An 8,124-nucleotide genomic window follows, 5' to 3' on the forward strand; every position below is an offset into this window, starting at 1 on the left:
CTCTGACTTTAATGAAAAACACCTTGAGGTCAAGGATGAGAATCCGACTGCATTCACACTAGGGATGCAAGGAATCGTGGGAATGCATTATCTCGTCGTGTAAAAGAAAAAGTTGGTTGGAGATAAGAAAGGAAGAACTGAAGTACCTTTCCTCGGAATGTAGAGAATTTGTTGTTGACATGGAAATGGTGCCGGTCCACCTCACAGTCGTGGAGATATTTCACTGAAGTCAGGGGCTGGCAGTGCATCCGTCAGCTAGCATGACTTAAGACAGTGACAGCTATGAACAGAACAGCTCTTTTTTGATATAACATACAGCCCAGCTAGCCTCAGTTAGCATGCCAGTGGGATGGAAATGTCATGTGTTCAAAAATTGATGGCAGTTGTTGGGATGTTTCAAACCAGCATCATTGCCATCCACGGAGCCGTGTTGCCATTCGGCTCAAAATCTGTGATGAAAGAGAAATTCAGTTCAGCATTTTAATCACCGAGCTTTGGCACAAGGAGCAATGACTAATGCAAGAACCACTGGAGGCACAGCTGTGTATGTGTGAGTTTTCCTTCGGATCAATCTAAAAACACTCCCTCCATCGAGCTGAGATGGACGCAAAGTGGACGGATCGGGATTGATCCGGATGAAGGCAAAGTCTGACTCTTCCTGTGCAGGAACAGGGCTTGTCACAAGCGGAAGATCCGGATCGCCTTATCAAAGTCTGGGATATCGCCGACCTGCCCAGGAAAAACGATATATCAGAGTCAAGGTTGAAGCGAGCTGCAGAGTGTTGGTGGATAAGCTCACAGACTGCTGCTCCTGATGCAGAGAAGACATAGCAGGCAGGCATGCAACACGGACTGAAGTGAAAATATGTGTTCGCATTATAATCATATTCTTGTGAGTGTGATTAACCCTTATTTAAGATACTACAGCCAGTGAGAAGCAGAAGAAGAAGAAGAAGGCTCATATAAACAAATCCAGTGGACTGAAGTTGAAGTCTGTGATTCTCTGCCTCCAGCCACTTCGTTTCCTATCATCTATTTACTTGCAAAAATACAATTTTCATAACAGCAATGTTCTCCATGAAATAGCTGTCAGCCCACTGATTTAATACACATCACATTGCACTTCAAACTGATGGACTGCAGGGTGAACAGTGCAGACTGAACCAGCCTCATTCATTCAGTGAGGGGTGGGGATGTGACATTGAGCTTTTTACTGAAAGAGAGGGCCGGCTGTGGTTTCATTCTGCCTCTCCTCTGTGATTCTTTCGCCCGTTTGCATCACCCAGTGCATTACTTTACTGCCATCACTCTCTTTTGTCTCGTCAGCCAATCGCCGGGCATGGCACCTCAGCAGCCAGCCAGTTCGGAGTTCTTGCAGAGGGGGGTTCCTTTGGTATGTGAGGTTACGTCATCGTCTGTGCAGCGTGGAAAATCCAGGGGAAGCTTCATTTCAGGCTGCTCACGTAGCCATCTCTGTCTTCCACCAAAGGGGTGTGGAATCAAGCCACAAGTAACCTGGACTAGAGTCGACTGGAGTCACTGTTCTGATGACTTGACAGAAAAGATACGACTTGGGACTTTTCTTGATTCAGACACAGTGACTCGAATGACTTGTTTTGAGTCACTTATCTGCCGCTGATATTTATAATAATGCAAATAACTACAAATCCAGCCTTGCCTTTATTGAGACATATCGTATACATGGAGGTTCGACTGTTTCTTTTGTTTCCCATTTCCCACAGCCCCCAGGTTAAATGTCACTGCTTGGCAGATGCTGCAAGTCCACAGGCGAGTCGAGTTGCTATGGCAAGTTCAGGCATGTCCGTAATAGCAGCTGCGCGGAGAGGATCGAAGGTGTAGATGCTTCAGACGGCAGAGATTACAGCCAAAGGCTGGGAAAATAAAATTAAAAGTGATTGCTGATGAAAAAAATGGCGGTCAAAGTATGCAATGAATCGTTGCTTTAAATCTTTAAATGCAGATGCTGGCGAAACAGCTGCCCAGATGTGACGTCAGGATATAGACAGAGCCCACTTCAGGGAAGGATGTCGTCACCTTGGTTTTTTTTTTTTTTTTTTGCATTCCCACTTTGTGACAGTGACGCCGCTCGCTTCAACATTAGAATGAAGACTGAAATCAAAAAATCCAGATGAGATGAGGCGCTCGAGCCGCCGTGGCGTCGCGCGGATTGTTACCTCCCTCCCATAAGTAAACACAGTAACTCGCCCGGGCTGGGTCCATTCACAACCAAACTGTTACTCACACCGTCTGGAGCCACAAATAGTGATGGTGATGGTGTTCCCTGTTTTTATTTTTGTTTTTTTATTTTGTGTCATTGCTTCACATCCCCACCCACACGTTGCACATTTAACATCCACCTCACACACATGAATGAAGGCACATTTTTGCCTCTGCAGTCCCCTCCGCCCTCCCCTCCCAACATAAGGCTACTGTATTCAGGGATGTTTCTGAAAGGGAAAACCCCATCCCTCCCTCCCTCCATCCTTGCATCGCTCCCCTTCCCCACCACCACCACCTGCTCCTCTGTTCCCCCTCCACCCACGCATTCCCCTCCTCCCTCGCCTCTCTCTCTAACTGAGCAGCTCCAGGCGGCATTCGAAAATGTGCGAGAGAGAGAGAGAGAGAGAGAGATGCCGATGACTCACCCGGTTGTTCCTCTTTGCTCACGATAAGGCGGCTTCTCACTTATTATATGAGGCTAAACAAATGTGATGCCAAAAGCTGATAAGTGTGAAATAATGTTGACTGAGCAGACCTTAGCTGTGCGTTAGACGGCTATGAAGCTAAAAAAAAAAAAAAAGGGTGTTTTTTTTTTTGTTTTTTTTTTACTACTGGAGTGTTTGATTTGTGAATTGCCGAGAGAAATGAAAAATGACTGCAATTTTCATCTCGCGTGTTCGTCTGATTATGATGCACAAAGCAGAAGCAAAACAGCATCTGACAGATAATAATGATGCCGGTCTCTATTCTATTAGACGTGTGGTGTCTGCTCCTGCGGATACACACAGGGATGGAGGGAGTCTTTTTTCTTCTTTCACCCGTTTACAAACAAATCGAGGACAATTAAAGAGAAAATGAGGTGAAAGAAAGTTTAAAAAAAAATGAGACAGTGATGGACAGAAAAACAAGAAGATAAGAGGAGAAAGGCGTAGATGGAACCGGCAGAGATGAAGAGGACTCAGGAAAGAAAAAAAAAACCACACACACACACAGAGGAGAAAGTGAAGAGAAGAAGAGAGCAGGAGAAAACCCTAGAAAGCTGATTATGCTGCATCTCCTTCCCACGCAGCTGGCCCACGCTCTCCCTCTCTCCACCTCCGCCTCCTCCTCCTCATCCTCATCCTCCTCATCCTCGTTCAGGATTCTGCTCCATCCATTCCTCCTTGCCTCTCGCCCATTCTCAGCTGCGTCATCTGGCTCTTCATTGTTGCACGCGCCCCCACCCTCCTCCCACCTCTCCGGGGAGCGGAGCAACAGCTCTCCGCATGCAGAGCGAAGCTTTTGGGCTGTTTGTTACACTTCGCGATGGGTTGAAGGACAAAAAAAAAAAAAAAACACACACACCCACACGCATATGCAGACATGAATCCACACGCTGGAGAGTTATCATTTATTTATCAAGCAGCCCTGTGAAAACCCCTTTAACTGAAGTCGCGCGTTTCATTAAAGCTTGGTGAAAGATTGAGGAAAAACTCAAGGACTTCTTATTCCATCTCTGCATTTTATCTATTTAACTAGCAGCCGATGACAATATCTATGAGGTTATGTGCGTAAAGGAGAATGAAAGTGTTGCTGGGGGTTTCCTCAGAGGTACTGTGAAGGAGACGGAAGGTGGAATCGTCTTTGTCTTCTTCGATAGAGACCGATAGAGAGATCTCGCTCTTGTTAACCTGTCGCACACAGACTCCCAAGTGTCCGCCTTGCATTCAGACAACCCCCAGTGTCAGTCCTTTCTTAAGCCAACCTGCATGGGGGGGGGGAGCAGTGGGTCAGCGCCGAGGTGAATTAAGGACGGAGGTGACTCACTACTCAGACATGCAATATGAAAAAAAAAAAAAATACCACAGGGACTTGATTGATACTCGGCCAGGCCTCACAGGGCCTCCTGAGGAACAGAGTGCGATGAGTAAAGTTTCAGAAGAAACTGACCGATAAGGGAAGATCAGAAAGAGAGGCAACTTGATTCGGAAGCCAAATCAAATTCTGTTTACGGTCAGGTAACATGGGCCTGTTAGAAAAGAAAGAAAAAGGGGAATTATCACCTCATCTATCATCATGTCACGCTACTATTTTGGCTTCCACCCGCTACACTCCCAGCATCGTTTGTGGCCTCAGCAGGCAGTTGTTTTCACCAAAGGAGGCCTAAAAAAATCCCACTTTGCACTACATGACCAACACAGCAGACAGAGGCAGTGAGCTAAAGAGCCAGATATTACCCTCAGGAGCTGGTAGAGACCAAAAACAGAGCTAAAAGTCATTCTTTAATAGCTGAAAAGAAAATGTTCACCAACTGTCTCTCCTGCCAAGTATTTTTTCAAACAATTATTTTCCAAACAGTTTCCAGAGGCGCCCTTTCGCCTCATATCAAAGACGTGTCACACACGGATGGAAAGTATAGCTGCGTATGCGGATCAGTGTCAGATCGAAACTGTGCTATATTGTCACAATAAGATTTTTTGCTCATCGCGTGGTGCAAGTTAAAGAGTTTGGTTTCAAGCAGCCAAATGCGTAAATTCACATGAACTTATTTACTTCTAAAAATGGAAACGTAGATAAAAAACCAGCCTCAGGTTTCAATCTAGCATCTGATGCCACTTTCACATGAAATGGAAAAATTACCACAAGGTAGAATCAGAAGCACCTCGTCAGTTTTTCAGCTCAACAAAGATATGGAGAGTGAGAAAGTTGTCTTTAAAAACAGGCCTGATAAGCGACAGTTGCAAAGCAGAGGAGCACACGACTTTTGGGACAGCCTCAATCTATAAAAGCTCTTCTTCACGCCAACATAGCATCTCTTCCTTGGAGCTGTGTGACAATTAAGTGACAATGAGGTGTTGGATGATTCATTTCTGAAGCAGGGGCGTACCGCTAATGTTGGGGAACGACAGCTGTAAACTTGCAATGTCTTTCTCGTAAGGAAACAGGAAGTGACTTCCCATGATGGCAACAAAAGACAAGGGGGGAAAAAAAAGAGCAAGTGTGTTAGGTTCCCCCTTTACTCCTTCACTCCTTCAGCCTCCCTCACTTCCTCATCTCTTCTCGACACCACCCGCCTCCTTCACAGTGTGCCTCTCAGCTGTGGGTTTACTGATTAGCCTGATCCATAAATAAGTAATCAGAGCGAGTGCGGCGACATTCATTCTGCTCACCCTTATTATTAGCCTGCATGCTCTATCACAAACACACACACACACACACACACACAATTGTTTTTTGAGATAATTGGGGACAACTGAGAGACAGAACTCTGTGTGTGTGTGTGTGTGTGTGGAGGGCAGAGACAGTGAGATGGAGAGACAGAAAAAAGGGAAACATACAGTCAGTGCGAGTGTGACTAAACTGACTGCAGCAGAATGACTCACCCTGTTGCTATGGCAACCTAAAGACACGCTCTCCTCTGATGTGTGGTTTCAACATGCCGGTGGCTGCTGCCGGCTAAAGGGGGATGAAAATGTACCAGCCTTTTTTTTTTTTTTTTTTTTGGAAAATCACTGAAAGGGGGGAACGGGGTTGGAAGCGGAGGGCAGCGTGCAGGCACACACACACACACACACACAAACACACACACACACGGCAGGTGCAAAAATCCATATCCAAAAAAGCAAAAGGTGTTAAAAACAAAAAAAACTAAATGCTCAGCTACAACCACACCTCTCTCTCTCCCTGTGTGTGTGTGTGTGTGTGTGTGTGTGTGTCTCAGCACTGCAGTATGAAAGCCAGCAGCTGTTTCTTCTCCACCGTAGTGGACTGATGTGCGTGGGTGTGAAGCTCGAATGCCCTTGGTAAGCAAAAGCCATGTGGGATAAAGTCTGGCCTCCCACCACAAAACTAATACCCCTTCGGAATTCATCACAAGCCAAAAGTTTTGATTGTTCCGGTTATCCGTATGTGCATCCTGTAATATGTAACAACTAGAAAAAAACATTCCTGTGATCCGTTTTCATCCACTGTCATGTATTAATCATAGAAATACTGATGATTTATTACCCGATTGTCAGCAAACATAACTGAGGATGTTTTGTTTGTGCTGACGGAAAATCACACTCTTAGTAAAAGGGAATCATAGGAATGTATAGGGATGATAATGATAATGAACAGAAGACTAACTTCCGTCATCACAGACAGCAGAACTGTTGTGTCAAGGGACTATACATGATCTACTAAAACTTTCAAGGATTTCAGCGACCAAGGTGAACCCTGTTAGAAATCTGTTTGTAAAATTGCACAACATAATTAAAGTTTTATGTCCTTTTAGGCAAAGTCTTGCATCTAAGCAGCCTGCTTTGCAACTGGCTAACTATCCCTATCTGAATAAATGGGAAGAGAACCATAACTTCCCTTTCAGTGGTCGCAGGGCCATCGAGACTGCATGTGAAGAGTCACTGATTTAATCTGATTTAGAAAAAAAAGGATTCGAAATTACAGTAAATTTGCTGGGGTTGAAATAATGTTATGAATGACGTCACTTTTCTTGGTAATCCCACGCATTCGTTTTACATCTTCCTCTTTCATGCCTATTAAAAGTGTGTGTCTAGTCAGTGCGACAACACGACTGACTCATAATGTTTCCCGTCCGGCTTTTGAGGGGAAGGCGCGGGACAAGTGTAATACAACTGCCATCTGGCGTTACAGACTTTTAAAATGCTTTGCGTGAGGTGTCTTCTTTATGATGTCTTATGTGTAACACCCTCCCCTTAATATCTCAACTGATATAGTATTGAGTTGGTACAACTTGCTCCTCTTAATAGCTAAAAAAGGGGGAAATTATAAAGAATTTTTAATCTAACTTATCTAATATAACCCTACATATTTTCCATTTTCACAATGGCCACCACAGCAAAAAATGTACAATACTCACATATATAGGTCAACTTTATCTGAAACATTCTACTTTTTAAACGTACTGCTATGAAGCAGAAAAAGATGAACAGGGAAATGTGATTGGAAAAAATACAATCACCGAAATAGAGACAGGGTTGTCATCCCCTTACAGGCAAAGCTCACCTTTATATGAGCCACTGTGCAGATAAGAACCATCACCTACAGCTATCTGATTCCTTTTCTGTTATTCATCTAAGGGCAAGTGACGGATGAAATTTAAATGAGGTGTGTTAAAAAAAAATATTGAGACCTTTCTCCGCTCTCCTAAAATATCACACCGTCCTTCCTTCAGCTATAAGAAAAAACAACCTAATTCTGTCCATTTCCTGACCTCCCCTCCCCTCCCTCATAATAACTTGGGTACAGTCCCTAGATTGTGTTAAAATAATGTATCCTCACTTCAGATTGGAAGAGGAAGTAATCTAATTTCCCACCACACATACACAAGACTCCGGTCAGACATACTTAACCTACAGTTAATTGGCAATAGAAGACGAATCAGACCGTTCCCCTCCCCATGTCCTCCTGTTCTGGAGGTGGGAGCAACACAAAACACAGAAGTAAAGAGGAGACAAGAACGATGGTCCTTGTGTTTAATTTAATTGGGTCCTGTGTGGACTGTTCCAGGCAGCTCATGAAGCACCACTATGGAAAAATAAATGTTCCAATTCAGCGCCTGACACAATAAAACGAGAAAGGCTGGTAAATAAATAGACGTGATTTCCCCCGTGATCCCCAAAAACACGTCCGACTTCAAGAGAAGTGGTGCAGTCAGAGGAATGTGTATTAACTGGGAATAAAAAAAGATAATTGTCTTTAACTTCCGACTGCCTGCCACAGCGACACGCTGACCGGCCGTGTGATTGAGGAGGCTTGATTATAAACGGCTCAGAGGAGACTGTTACACTCTAGCCTTTGTCACCTTGTTTGACTCACCGAGAAGACGGCGCAATGAGAGTGGGAAGATGACAAAACAAAAAGTTGTTTCATAAGAATGACAAA

The sequence above is a fragment of the Sparus aurata genome, chromosome 11 (genome assembly GCF_900880675.1).
Source record: "Sparus aurata chromosome 11, fSpaAur1.1, whole genome shotgun sequence".
Classification (NCBI taxonomy): Eukaryota; Metazoa; Chordata; class Actinopteri; order Spariformes; family Sparidae; genus Sparus; species Sparus aurata.